Source organism: Musa acuminata, chromosome BXJ3-10 (assembly GCF_036884655.1).
Source record: "Musa acuminata AAA Group cultivar baxijiao chromosome BXJ3-10, Cavendish_Baxijiao_AAA, whole genome shotgun sequence".
Taxonomy (NCBI): domain Eukaryota; kingdom Viridiplantae; phylum Streptophyta; class Magnoliopsida; order Zingiberales; family Musaceae; genus Musa; species Musa acuminata.
The window spans coordinates 6,640,136-6,655,039 of record NC_088358.1 but is presented as its reverse complement, the minus strand read 5'-3'; positions in this window follow the sequence as shown (position 1 = coordinate 6,655,039).

Below are 14,904 nucleotides of genomic sequence, written 5' to 3'. Positions count from 1 at the left end.
ATCAAATCCATTTCTCAAAAAAATATGTTTCACAAGATAAATCTATGAGAGATGCATTTGTTAATTGATTCTATATATCAAAAATCAATTATATGAAATAAACTTGATATGAGATAGGCTTATGAAAGCTACATTAAGTCCGGAAGAGAAATAATAAATCATGTATTGTTAAGATCAAGAAAGTCCGAAAGTGAAATTTAACACATTCATTCACTCGGACAAGCTTTTGCTATGGATTTTCAAACACAATCATGAAGGTAAAGCATACTCATCATCCTGGAAGTTTTGCATCCAAAACACATAATTTCCAACATTTTCTTAAGGCATATAATCGTGTAAAATTCTCATCATAGCAATTAAGTGATTGATCATTGAATCAAGAAAGTCCGAAAAATAAATTTAATAAGTTCATGCATTCTGACAAAGTTTTGTAGTACTCAAGGATTAAGAATCCGATGTATGAATGAACCTTCTCAAATCACAATAAGAGTATAACATGCTCATCATGGAAACCAAGACACAAGATTTTCAACTTATAAAGTAAGCATGTTATTGAAGCATTCAATCATGTCAAATTTGTGTAAAATTCTCAACGTGGAATTTAAGTGATCAAGGAAAATCCGAAAATGAGTAGCATAAAGAGATTCAAGGAAAATCCGAAAACGGGGTTCAATTAATATTCCTAACTCTGTATATACTCACCAAATAATACATCAAGTAAAGCATATCAAGGATTACCAATCATCAAGGCAAGGGGCATTGTGATCATGGTGAGTAGTATAAAGAGTTTACAACAACATAATGTTACAACAAGACAAGAAGAAATTGTCTCCACAAATACATGTTCATTCAGGTGGTGGAAAATTAAAATGCCTAAATAAAGAGTCAAATTGTCAATGAATTTGCTACAGCTCAGATAGGATTTGATCTTGGCGATGTTCAAGCCAATCTTGTCTTTGTTCAAAGCGATCCATCCGAATCCCTATGTCTTCGATAGATGATGCTGGAGCTTGCTCAAATGGATGTGATTCCTTAAAGGGACCAGTTGGAGGAGATTGAGTACCCCTAAAGATTGGTGTTTATGGTTCTGGTTCAAGTTGAGGAGGATCGATTTTTCTAGGCATTCTAACCCACATACAATTTCTAAATATACATCTCATTCGATGAAGTAGATTTTTATTTATTATGCTAAATCTATCTACCTTTATCACCTCTTCGTCGGGTGGTATTGGAATATCGTAGGCATTAATTATTCTAGTGATTATGCCATGATATGGAAGCATCATGTCTTTTTTAGATATTTCTATCATGTTTTATTGGATAAGGTAACCAAAACAGTTGTTATGTCTTTTCATGATCCAATACATGGTTCCTAGTTCCATTTGACACACTTCATCATGATGGTTTTATTTAGGGAGAATGATACTAATTAGGATATGATGAAGTACTTTTGTTGTTTAGTGGTAATAGATGTTCATAGCTTTTAGGAAGTATCACTAAGTTGGGATTATCGAAAATTGTTCCTAAGGCATCAACATATGTGGTCCCAACTATTTCATCATCCCATAGGCCTCTAAAATAATGACCTTTATCTTTTACAGGGATGCCTATCATGTCGCAAATGAATCTATCCGTAATGGATATATGTTGTCCTAAGAGATAGGTAGACACTCTTTCTTCTTCATCTACATGTAGATTGTTGTAAAACAACCTAACAAGTCTAGGGTAGATGGGTTCGCTTATTTGTATGATTGGGAGTAAATCTAGATTTGCAAACTATTGAATTGTCTCTAAATCACTTAGTTCATTTAGATCAACATACTTTCCCTTATGAACATTTCTAAACTCTATAGAAGCAAATTTTTGGGCATGTAGTTTTGAATCAAAAAGTGTGAAATCAAAGTCTTCTTCTAATCTCCTCTTCCCTTTGTCCCTAGAGGATCTTCTAGAGCCCATAACTACTGCTATTTAGGAAGATATAATAAGCAAGAGCAGATGATACAAAACAGAAATCAAAAGCCTCTTAGAGAATACCTTAGTTGAGATCTTCAAGAGGATGAAGGATTGATTCTTGATCTTGCATGAAATGGGCAATTTTTGGGCAGCAAAAAGGGAGGAATAGAGGTGGAGGAGAGTTTAGAGCTGCTAGGAGGAGAAGAGAATGAGTTGGAGTCGGTTCTACCATCGGCCCTAGCTCGGGTTTAAAACGAGCAAATTATGGGCGATGGAACCGTTGGTTGGGCGGTGCAACTGATTGCCACCCGTGATAGCCGGCGGTGCTACAGCCAACTTGTCAAGCCCCGCTGAATTTTTTTTTTTTTTTTATTATAATTCAACAACAATTCATTCCAGGATCCGTTCACACATTTGAGGATACTGAGAAAATATTCAGGTCATTCATATCTATAATTTTCTAATTCATAAAACCTGTGCAGTTTATAATCATACTATAATATCACTTAATGATTCACAAAATCCAAAGCCAACTCAACTAAACCATAACCACATCATAAATCCTTAAGCGTAGTAATCTATACAATCACAAAACCAACATGTATTACATGTTTATATCATTACACAGTTTAAACTTTAACATTCCCAAAATCCCAACGCAAGAGGTACTTTCCAAATATTTACAAGATACATCAATCTAGATTTGTCGTTGATACACACAAAAGAACTTATACAATATCAACTTATTAATTACGAAAGATTTGCCCCAAAACCTTCTAGCTTTCCACTGCCTCAACCCAATTCTAGCTTTTCAGTGCATAACAAGCTACCCTGAAAAATTTATATAGCAACGGGGTGAGCATAAAGAGCTCAGCAAGCGACTAACATATCCATGGCGATAGGAGAAGTTCAAGCAGGCTTAGTATCAAGATAACAAAAGCAGAAATATAAGTGTTCATTTAAAGTCATCTCATTTGATATAAAATCACAAAGGTTTACCTCGTTTAAAAACAGGCATTAGACATAACAATAGGAGAAAGGAAATTGGAGCATATCATTGGCATAAGGAGCATATTGATGACATATGATAATTTCAAGGCATAACAAAGACGTAAGGAGCATTTTGGATATCTATGGCATATGAAACAGTTCGGAACATATTAATGGTGAATGAAATGCTTCAGAACGTATCAATGGCATATGGAAATATTTCGGAAGCATAAGAAGCATTTCAGAACATATCAAAGAACAAATATGAAATAGAAGCTCAAACGTCGTACTCTAGCCTAGTGCATGTGAGGATTAACTCAGTGGTGGCTCCACGCCGTGATGAGTTCTCGACTCCATCCACGGGTAGCCCTTTCCTACTCGAGCCCTCTTACCCTGCCCATTGCTAGGTCGGCTCTGAATTTTATATCAAACAGATAGAAGGTGAAGTGGGATCATAACATAATATGGTCCATCCATTTCTGGATGACCACCAAGCATAAGTCTCCCACATTTGGGAGCTCCATCCACCCACGTCTAAGTGAAGTCAATGGGGCCGGTAGAGCAATCGCGGGCTCTAAGCATAACTCCCTTTACCATTTCTGGCAAAGGTTCACAATATCCCACAAGACACCATAGTACAAAAAGGATAGTATGAACCATAACATTGACACATATCAGAAGCACATGCGGAACAACGAAGATATGCATGTGCCTTTATCAAACAAGGAAATGCAAACAAAGCATTACATAATAAATTTCAGATATAAAATAATTTCAGGATGAACAATACAAGAACTTCAGAGGACTAATATAAAGCTAAATTGAAGAAGAATTTAACAAAAATCATATTTCCAATAGGATGAAAATTAAATAGGTAAAACCCAACAAAGTTTTCAATTATGACAGAATTTGAATGGTACATTTTTGGAATTGTTTGAGTGACCAAGCATGCTCTAAATCACTAAAAATAGGTGTCATTGGAAAGCTGTTTCAATCTATTTTCAGATGAACTCATATTTATAATTTTTTGAGTTCTTAACAGGAAGTTACAACAAATAGATTAAAGGAAGGTCAGAATTGATCATCCCTATTTTGCAGACTTGATAGAATCGATTTAAACAGAAGTTTCAGAAGGTAAACATACTTCAAAATTTCCAACTAGGTGACAAAAGAAAGTTATGCGAATCTAGTTTCCAAAGAACTAAGCTTTGTATAATTCAGAATTTTCTCTAGAGAGTTATGAGCAATTTAGTAACAGAAGGTCAGAAATTTCAGTCCCTATTTTACAGAATCTGTAGGGTTAATTGAAACAGAAGTTTAGTAAGCATTTAAACTCCAAATCATTCAATCTTAGTGTCAAAATAAATATATTTGAGTCTACTTTTAAATGGAATAGGTTTTGCCTAAATCAGAGTTTAGTGCTAAAAGTTAGATCCAAAACAATGTATAGAAGTTAGATTACCGAAAAATTTCATATTCATGGCTTTGTATCGAAAGGAAAGAACGGTTTGGTACTAAGCTGAAATCTTTTGCATTATGAAGAATTAAAAGGAAAACAGAGATTAGGAATTCTGTAGGAAGAGGTTAGAACACTTGCCTTAAGCAAATTAGATTCCCAAATGGGGGGAGTTGATGCAAAACCTCAATCAAATCTTCTTCTTCAATTCCTCTTCTTCTTCTTCTTCCCTTCTCTTCTCTTCTTAAACTCACGTTGGATGCAGCATCTGAATGTTACATTTAGTTTCTCCTTTAATCTCTTATTTAATTACTTTTGGTTAACACAAGAGTTGCAAAGTTTCAAGGTGGCAAGCATGCATGAAAAGTGCTAGATGTCATCCTTAGAGCAAACTTAGGTGGCACCATTAGGTTAGCTAATGACACATGTCCACTAAATTTTTTTTTTTTTTAACTTAAATCTGGATCTTAAATAAATTATATCAAACTTCTAATATTTACTCTTAGGTCCCTAGCCATAAATATTTAATCATTTAATATAAAATAATTATTAAGTAATCCTTATTTTTTACAAACAAACCTTTTACTAAATTTTCAAAAATGGGGGATGTTACACTCTCCCCTCCTTAAAGAAAAATTTAGTCCTCTAAATTTATCATACCTCATTCAACGAAAACGAAAAGATGAGGATAAGCTTTCATCATTTCTTCCTCAAGCTCCCAAGTTATTTTCTCTCCAGAATGATATCTCCATATCACTTTAACTAGAGGGATAACCCGATTCCGCAAGATCTTTTCTTTTTTTTTTATCAACAATCTGAGTGGGCTTTTCCACATAAAACAAGTCTTTATCAATCACCATCGGCTCATACTTAATGATATGAGAGGGATCAGGTATATACTTTTTGATCATTGAAACATGAAATATATCATGGATATGGCACAATGATGGTGGCAAGGCAATCCTGTAAGTGACAGAACCAACCCTCTCAAAAATCTCAAAAGGTCCAATAAATCTTTTGTGGTGACTTCCCTTTTCAAATTGATTATGTCTTGAACCTCTTATTATCACATTCTGATTCATTTCTATTTTTTTTTTTTTTAACTTGTCCTTGCTATTCTTATCTTTGATCTTTAAAAATTATTTTGATCATCAGAACAATTTCGTACATCAAATATTTTCTCCAATCGCATCATCTATTTTATTTTTGCTACCAATGTATTAGGTTCACCATGCTTCTACTGAGCCACTCTGATTTAATATCCCCAATCAACTCTTTTATCGCACTTAATTAATCAAAAGTAGATGAAGTAGGAGGACTAAATGTCCTCGTCATCCTAGATTCCTAAAATGCATCAAAGAAAATTTTCACCAATCACTATAGTTCACCAGACCTCAATATATTTTGCACGTCAACATATCAAATATTTCAGTGATCCTCAAACCACGCTCTGATACCATATCTATCACGCCCCGCTAAATTTTTTTTTTTTTTTTGTATTATAATTCAACAACAATTCATTCCAGGATCCGTTCACACTTTTGAGGATACTGAGAAAACATTCAGGTCATTCATATCTATAATTTTCCAATTCATAAAACCTGTGCAGTTTATAATCATACTATAATATCACTTAATAATTCACAAAATCCAATGCCAACTCAACTAAACCATAACCACATCATAAATCCATAAGCGTAGCAATCTATACAATCACAAAACCAACATGTATTACATGTTTATATCATTACACAGTTTAAACTTTAACATTCCCAAAATCCCAACGCAAGAGGTACTTTCCAAATATTTACAAGATACATCAATCTAGATTTGTCGTTGATACACACAAAAGAACTTATACAATATCAACTTATTAATTACGAAAGATTTGCCCCAAAACCTTCTAGCTTTCCACTGCCTCAACCCAATTCTAGCTTTTCAGTGCATAACAAGCTACCCTGAAAAATTTATATAGCAACGGGGTGAGCATAAAGAGCTCAGCAAGCGACTAATATATCCATGGCGATAGGAGAAGTTCAAGCAGGCTTAGTATCAAGATAACAAAAGCAGAAATACAAGTGTTCATTTGAAGTCATCTCATTTGATCTAAAATCACAAAGGTTTACCTCGTTCAAAAACAGGCATTAGACATAACAATAGGAGAAAAGAAATTGGAGCATATCATTGGTATAAGGAGCATATCGATGACATATGATAATTTCAAGGCATAACAAAGACGTAAGGAGCATTTTGGATATCTATGGCATATGAAACAGTTCGGAACATATCAATGGTGAATGAAATGCTTCAGAACGTATCAATGGCATATGGAAATATTTCGGAAGCATAAGAAGCATTTCAGAACATATCAAAGAACAAATATGAAATAGAAGCTCAAACGTCGTACTCTAGCCCAGTGCATGTGAGGATTAACTCAGTGGTGGCTCAACGCCGTGATGAGTTCTCGACTCCATCCACGGGTAGCCCTTTCCTACTCGAGCCCTCTCACCCTGCCCAGTGCTAGGTCGGCTCTGAATTTTATATCAAACAGATAGAAGTTGAAGTGGGATCATAACATAATATGGTCCATCCATTTCTGGATGACCACCTGTTAGGACTCTAGCTTGGAGAGTCCTAATTGAGAGGGACATTCATGTAAACTGTTAGGACTCTAGCTAGGAGAGTCCTAATTGAGAGGGACATTCTGTTAGGACTCTAGCTAAGAGAGTCCTAATTGAGAGGGGCATTCATGTAGGAGGTGTTTTCTTATAGAAGAATTAGGAGTTGTAAGGGAATAGGAGTCTTGACTAGGAGTTGGTTAGAAGTAAGAGTCTTAAATAGGAGTCCTATTATGAGTTAGGGTTTAGAAGCCCTATAAATAGCCATGTATTCCTTCTCTTTTGATAAGCAATAGATGAATCTTTTCTGCAGCCTTTGAGCAGCAACTTGGAGGGAGGAACCCCTATAGAGTTCCAAGGAGGCCGATCCCCTAAAGAGATCAACCCCAAGTTTAGATTCTGCAAGGGTTCTAACACCTGGTATCAGAGCAGCGTTCTTGGCATCTCGCTGCCCTTCCACTGCCATCCATCAGCCCTCCACAACCACCCAAAGCAATTCCCACAATTGCTTAAAAGATCGTCACTGAATTCCGCCATCATCTCCACCACCACGGATCATCCTTTGATCTCCCCGTGAATTGCAACAGGTTCTGGTTTCCTACCTTACTACTGCTGCAATTTAGTTATCCTTATTCGAAAATCCAAAAAAAAAAAAAAAAAAATTGTTCCTATATTGCTGCATAAACTTTTCGTCACAAAGTTTTCATCTCTACGACGAAAGATACATTGTAGAATTCCAGCCGCATAGCACCATCTGTTTGATCTTGCTACTGTGCTTTTTCTATCCAAATTTCTACGAAATTTTTATGACATCTTTGACACTTCCTAACAGTAGATTTCCCTTTGGTTTCATTAAAAAATTCTCAATATAAACAACTGATCTTTTACGTCCAATCTGCTGCACTTGAATTGCAGAATTCAAGCCACATAGCACCATCTGTTTGATCTTGCTACTGTGCTTTTTCTATCCAAATTTCTACGAAATTTTTATGACATCTTTGACACTTCCTATCAGTGGATTTCCCTTTGGTTTCATCGAAAAATTCTCAATATAAACTACTGATCTTTTATGTCCAATCTGCTGCACTTGAAAATCTATGCTGTAGAAAATTTCAGCTGCATATCGTTGCCTTAACCCATCTATTTGCAATCTTTTTTGAATGAAATTTCTTATACACTTCATAGATCATCTTGGCTTCTATCTAAGATTGATCTATTAAGAAATTCATCTCTAAAAATGATTTTATGTTGCTGCAAATTTTCATCGTAACCCACTGAAATTTTTCGACGACAATTCTGCAATTGCAACTTGCACCAATTTCCTTGCTGTTATACTGCCGAAATTTTCTTGATTAAATTAGATATCCTTGTTGTCATATAAACTGTGATTTTGCTATCAATTCCCTCCTCAATTCTCTTAAGTTTTTGGTGGAAATTACGTTGAGAAACCGTTGTTTCTTCGACAACAATTCTACTCTTACAAGACAGCACATACTTGCTGCAACTTCTACGGATTTCTGTCAAACCTTTGCTACCATCTACCACAGATCCAAAACTTTCATCCACAACCCTAAAACTCTGCCAAACCACACCCTCAAACTGTACCCAAAATAGCCACAAAACAAGCCTAAACCGCAGCCTACATCCACCAATCCACCAACCCTTTCAACCATCACTTCTCTCAACCTATACATGCCTTTAACCCAACAACAAAAGAGAGATTTGGGGGCATATACTATGGCATCTAAGTAGGCAATTAATGCCAAATTCGAAGCCTTGGAAGTGTGAATGGAGGATAAGATTCGGATGCTCTTTACCGAACTCAGATTGAGCCGACCACTAAGCCCGAAGAAATCAAATCAAGGAGAGAGCTTTGCCCAATCACACCAAGCCCGAATAGATGACTTCCAAGGGAGGGGAGGCTATATGACTGACCCCAACTATCCATGCATGAGAGTGAACTTCCCTAGATGGGAAGAAAGAGACCCGATTGGTTGGATCTTGCGCGCGGAGTGATATTTTCGGTACCACAAAACTGCGGATATATCTATGGTGAAAATTGCAGCTATACATCTTGAAGGGGATGCTATACAGTGGTTTGACTGGTTTGAACATACTTATGGAGTCCTTTCATGGCGACAATTCAAAGAAGGACTGCTGATTCGCTTCAGACCAACCGATTATGAGAATATTGACGAACAACTAGCAAAGATCCGACAAACCTCCACCATTCAGGAGTACCAATCCAGGTTTGAAAGGTTATCTAATCAAACTCGTGATTGGTCTCAAAAACAGCTATTGAGGACCTTCATTGAGGGCTTGAAGCCGGAGATCTGAGGAGAAGTTAAAGCGCGACAACCGTATACACTTATGGCAGCCATCTCTTTCGCACGATATCAAGAGGAGCAATTGAACCATGAAGCTCGGAGGACTAGGGTCACTCCTCAACTAGTAATATTGAAGCCCTCAGCCCACCCTACTATCGACCAAGTCCCTACACCAAAGAGGTCAACAAGAGAAGAGCTTCGGGACCGATATGCGAAGGGGTTATGTTGGCATTGTGATGAGCCGTGGAGCCGTGAGCATCGCTGTAGTAAAGGGAGACTTCTTATGATTGAACCGATAGAAGAAGAGATCATTGAACACCCAAAAGAGAGCCTTAAACATGAAGAAGAAGATGCGGAAGAAGAGCCACAACCGACTGGCGTTACAGTACACGCACTAGCCAACTACTCAAACCCGCAAACGATAAAAGTTGGAGGCCTTCTCAAACAACAACCGATCACTGTTCTCACCGACATGGGCAGTACTACTAACTTCCTAAATAGTAAGCTTGTTGTTCGGATAGCATTACCTATCGAGAATCGCTATAGGATTGATGTTAAGGTCATCGACGGACGGATTTTGAATTGTGGTCGTAGGCGCCCGTAGGAGAAACTATTGCTAAAGGACCAAGAGATAATTACAGATTTCTTCCTTCTCCCTCTTAACAATCATGAGGCCATGCTCAGAATTAAATGGTTGATGACATTAGGTGATATTTTCTGGAATTTTATGAAACTATTTATGAAATTTTACAGTAAGGAGAAACAGGTGACATTGCACGGGAAACGTGGGGGCGACATAATAACGATTTGCACACAACAAATGGAGAATGTTTTGCATAAAGCATGCAGTGGCTTTTTGGTACAACTTGAGCAGCAAACTAAGGAAGAGCCGATAGAATTTGAAGATCCAAATCTACTTCCTTTGCTTGCTGAATTTTCAAATATATTTGACGAACTATGCAACCTACCTCTCACCCGTCGGTATGATCATTGTATAACGATTCTTCCAAGCAAATCTTCAGCAAATACTTGACCATATCAGTATCTACATCTCCAGAAGGATGAAATAGAAAGGATTATAAAAGAGATGCTCGAAACAGGAGTTATTCGGCCGAGTTGCAACCTCTACTCTTCACCGGTGCTACTTGTACACAAGAAGGACGGAACATGGCGAATATGCATTGATTACCGAGCTCTCAATGGCATAACCATCAAGGATAAATACCCTATTCCAGTACTAGATGAATTGCTATATGAAAGGGAGCACAAATCTTCACAAAGATGGACCTTTGATCCGGGTATTATCAAATACGAGTGTACGAAGAAGTCATACCGAAAACCGCCTTTCGAACACACAACGACCACTAGAAATTTTTACTTTCTTCAACAAAAGGTGGGATATCTTGGGCATATCATATCAGAGGAAGGTGTGACGGTGGACCCCTTCAAAATTGGAGCAATGCAAAACTGGCCGACCCCGAGAAACATAAAATTGCTATATGGCTTTCTGGGTTTAACAGGCTACTACTGCAAGTTCGTGAAAAACTATGGAAAGATCAGTATACCACTTACTTCCTTACTGGAAAAAGATGTCCTCCAATGGTTGGACAAAGTCTCCACTGCCTTTGACAAAATTAAGGCAGCCATGACGACGACGCCGGTGCTAACACTACCAGATTTCAACCGACCCTTCATTATTGAGGCCGACACATCTGGAGTCAGAATTAGAGCCATTCTCATGCAAGATGGTCGATCACTCGCATACACTAGCAAGGCATTATCTCCCTCCTATCAAAATAAGTCAACATATGATAAGGAGATGCTCGCCATTGTGCGCGCAGCAACGCGGTGGAGACCCTACTTGATTGGTCGACGATTTCAAATTAAAACCGACCATAAAAGCCTCAAGCACTTTTTGGAGCAAAAGATATCATCCCCTGAGCAGCAAAAATGGGTAACAAAACTTCTTGGATTTGATTGTGAAATAACTTACAAAAGGTGGAAAGAGAATATTGTTGCAGATGCGCTTTCGCAACTACTTGAGCAAGCTGAATTTTCGGTCGTTTTACTTCCAACCAGCGACTTCCTTGAGGATATTAAGATGGAATGGTAGGAAGATTTGGAGACTAGTAAGATACAAAAAAAATTAGAGGAAGCACCAAGCTCCGTGGCTCATTACAATCGGGACTCAAAAGAATTATGCTATAAGGGACGCATTGTGCTTGTGACAAATTCTACTTGCATCTTCAAGAGTAGATTTTGGACAAAGTTATTCCATATGCAGGGTACTAAATTAGAAAGAAGTACGACATATCACCAACAAACCAACAGCCAGACGGAAGTTTTAAATAGGTGCTTGGAGACAGCCCAAAGCCACCCACCAAATATGACTACCCAAAGAGAACTCCAGACCCAGCCAAGTGCCATTATTGATCGACGGATCGTGACTCGACGACGATGACCCACTAATGAAGTGCTAACACAGTGGACTAACCTACCAATAGAAGATGCCACTTGGGAGAACTATGACGACTTGAAGATCAAATTCCCAGAATTCACGAATCATCAGCCTTGAGGACAAGGCTGATTTGAAGAGGGCGAGTCTGTTAGGACTCTAGCTTGGAGAGTCCTAATTGAGAGGGACATTCATGTAAACTGTTAGGACTCTAGCTAGGAGAGTCCTAATTGAGAGGGACATTCTGTTAGGACTCTAGCTAAGAGAGTCCTAATTGAGAGGGGCATTCATGTAGAAGGTGTTTTCTTAGAGAAGAATTAGGAGTTGTAAGGGAATAGGAGTCTTGACTAGGAGTTGGTTAGAAGTAAGAGTCTTAAATAGGAGTCCTATTAGGAGTTAGGGTTTAGAAGCCCTATAAATAGCCATGTATTCCTTCTCTATTGATAAGCAATAGATGAATCTTTTCTGCAGCCTTTGAGCAGCAACTTGGAGGGAGGAACCCCTATAGAGTTCCAAGGAGGCCGATCCCCTAAAGAGATCAACCCCAAGTTTAGAATCTGCAAGGGTTCTAACACCACCAAGCATAAGTCTCCCACGTTTGAGAGCTCCATCCACCCACGTCTGAGTGAAGTCAATGGGGCCGGTAGAGCAATCGCGGGCTCTAAGCATAACTCCCTTTACCATTTCTAGCAAAGGTTCACAATATCCCACAAGACACCAGAGTACAAAAATGGTAGTATGAACCATAACATTGACACATATCAGAAGCACATGCGGAATAACGAAGATATGCATGTGCCTTTATCAAACAAGGAAATGCAAACAAAGCATTACATAATAAATTTCAGATATAAAATAATTTCAGGATGAACAATGCAAGAACTTCAAAGGACTAATATAAAGCTCAATTGAAGAAGAATTTAACAAAAATCATATTTCCAATAGGATGAAAATTGAATAGGCAAAACCCAACAAAGTTTTCAATTATAACAGAATTTGAATGGTACATTTTCTGAATTGTTTGAGTGACCAAGCATGCTCCAAATCACTAAAAATATGTGTCATTGGAAAGCTGTTTCAATCTATTTTCAGATGAACTCATATTTATAATTTTTTGAGTTCTTAACAGGAAGTTCTAACAAATAGAGTAAAGGAAGGTTAGAATTGATCATCCCTGTTTTGCAGACTTGATAGAATCGATTTAAACAGAAGTTTCAGAAGGTAAACATACTTCAAAATTTCCAACTAGGTGTCAAAAGAAAGTTATACGAATCTAGTTTCCAAAGAACTAAGCTTTGTATAATTCAGAATTTTCTCTAGAGAGTTATGAGCAATTTAGTAACAGAATGTCAGAAATTTCAGTCCCTATTTTGTAGAATCTGTAGGGTTAATTGAAACAGAAGTTTAGTAGGCATTTAAACTCCAAATCATTCAATCTTAGTGTCAAAATAAAGATAATTGAGTCTACTTTTAAATGGAATAGGTTTTGCCTAAATCAGAGTTTAGTGCTAAAAGTTAGATCCAAAACAATGTATAGAAGTCAGATTACCGAAAAATTTCAAATTCATGGCTTTGTATCAAAAGGAAAGAACGGTTTGATACTAAGCTGAAATCCTTTGCATTATGAAGAATTAAAAGGAAAATAGAGATTAGGAATTCTGTAGGAAGAGGTTAGAACACTTGCCTTAAGCAAATTTGATTCCCAAATGGGGGGAGTTGATGCAAAACCTCAATCAAATCTTCTTCTTCAATTCCTCTTCTTCTTCTTCTTCCCTTCTCTTCTCTTCTTAAACTCACGTTGGATGCAGCATCTGAATGTTACATTTAGTTTCTCCTTTAATCTCTTATTTAATTACTTTTGGTTAACACAAGAGTTGCAAAGTTTCAAGGTGGCAAGCATGCATGAAAAGTGCTAGATGTCATCCTTAGAGCAAACTTAGGTGGCACCATTAGGTTAGCTAATGACACATGTCCACTAAATTTTTTTTTTTAAACTTAAATCTGGATCTTAAATAAATTATATCAAACTTCTAATATTTACTCTTAGATCCCTAGCCATAAATATTTAATCATTTAATATAAAATAATTATTAAGTAATCCTTATTTTTTACAAACAAACCTTTTACTAAATTTTCAAAAATGGGGGATGTTACACAACTAGGCGGTGCCACCGCCTATAGGCAGTGAGCACTGGTTTCAGGGCTATGTGGGATGATGTGGGTGTTTTTAATTTGAAGAGAGTTTTTATTTGTGGAACAATCAACCTTAATTACATAATTATGTAAAAGTTTCCATCACAAGATGAGAAATTTCATACATTCATGATAGATCTTATGAAGTGCATACTCTATGTATAGAGTTTTCGACATGTTCATAACTTATTATGCAAGTTTGTAAGCCTCGCTAGTTCATGATTTATATCATATACAAACTTGGCTTGTAAGACGTAAGTTCATGATTTTGTAAGATATAGTTGGATCCGAAAATAAATGAAGAAGGAATGAATCCGATGAATTCGAAAATCCAGAGGATGTGTGAAGGGGAATTTATGAGTTTCAAAATTTGAGGGATCAAACAAGATTGTATCAGTATCACTCTGTAATTGGTAGTATTAATTCTACTAATCCTTTTTTTATCATTTTAGCTAGAGAGCATCATGAGTCTTTTTGGATCTCGAGTCATGAATATTTAGTACCCAAAAAGCAAGATATCAACTCTTGCTCCTAGCTTATGATGATAAATGTTTCTATAAGAAACGATGATTTTTAGGTGCTCATTTAATCTTGGGTGCCTCAAAAACTGATCTAAATTATTTATCATATTGTATTGAATTTATCATGGTTCCTTTAGGAACCCAAATCAATTTGTTTGGACTAACTTTCTTGAATGGACAATGATAAGTTCTATGTCAATGTTTGCAACAAAAGTTGCATTTGTTTTGGTGCGATACATGCAAGATAAGGCCTTTAATAAAGGTGGGTGGATTTTGGTGAGGACTTCTCACAAATCCGATTCCACTTCTTTTAGAAACGTAACCCTTATTTGTAAGGATCATATTTAAAGACTTGTTACCGACCTCGAATTTCTTCAAGGTGTCCTTAAGT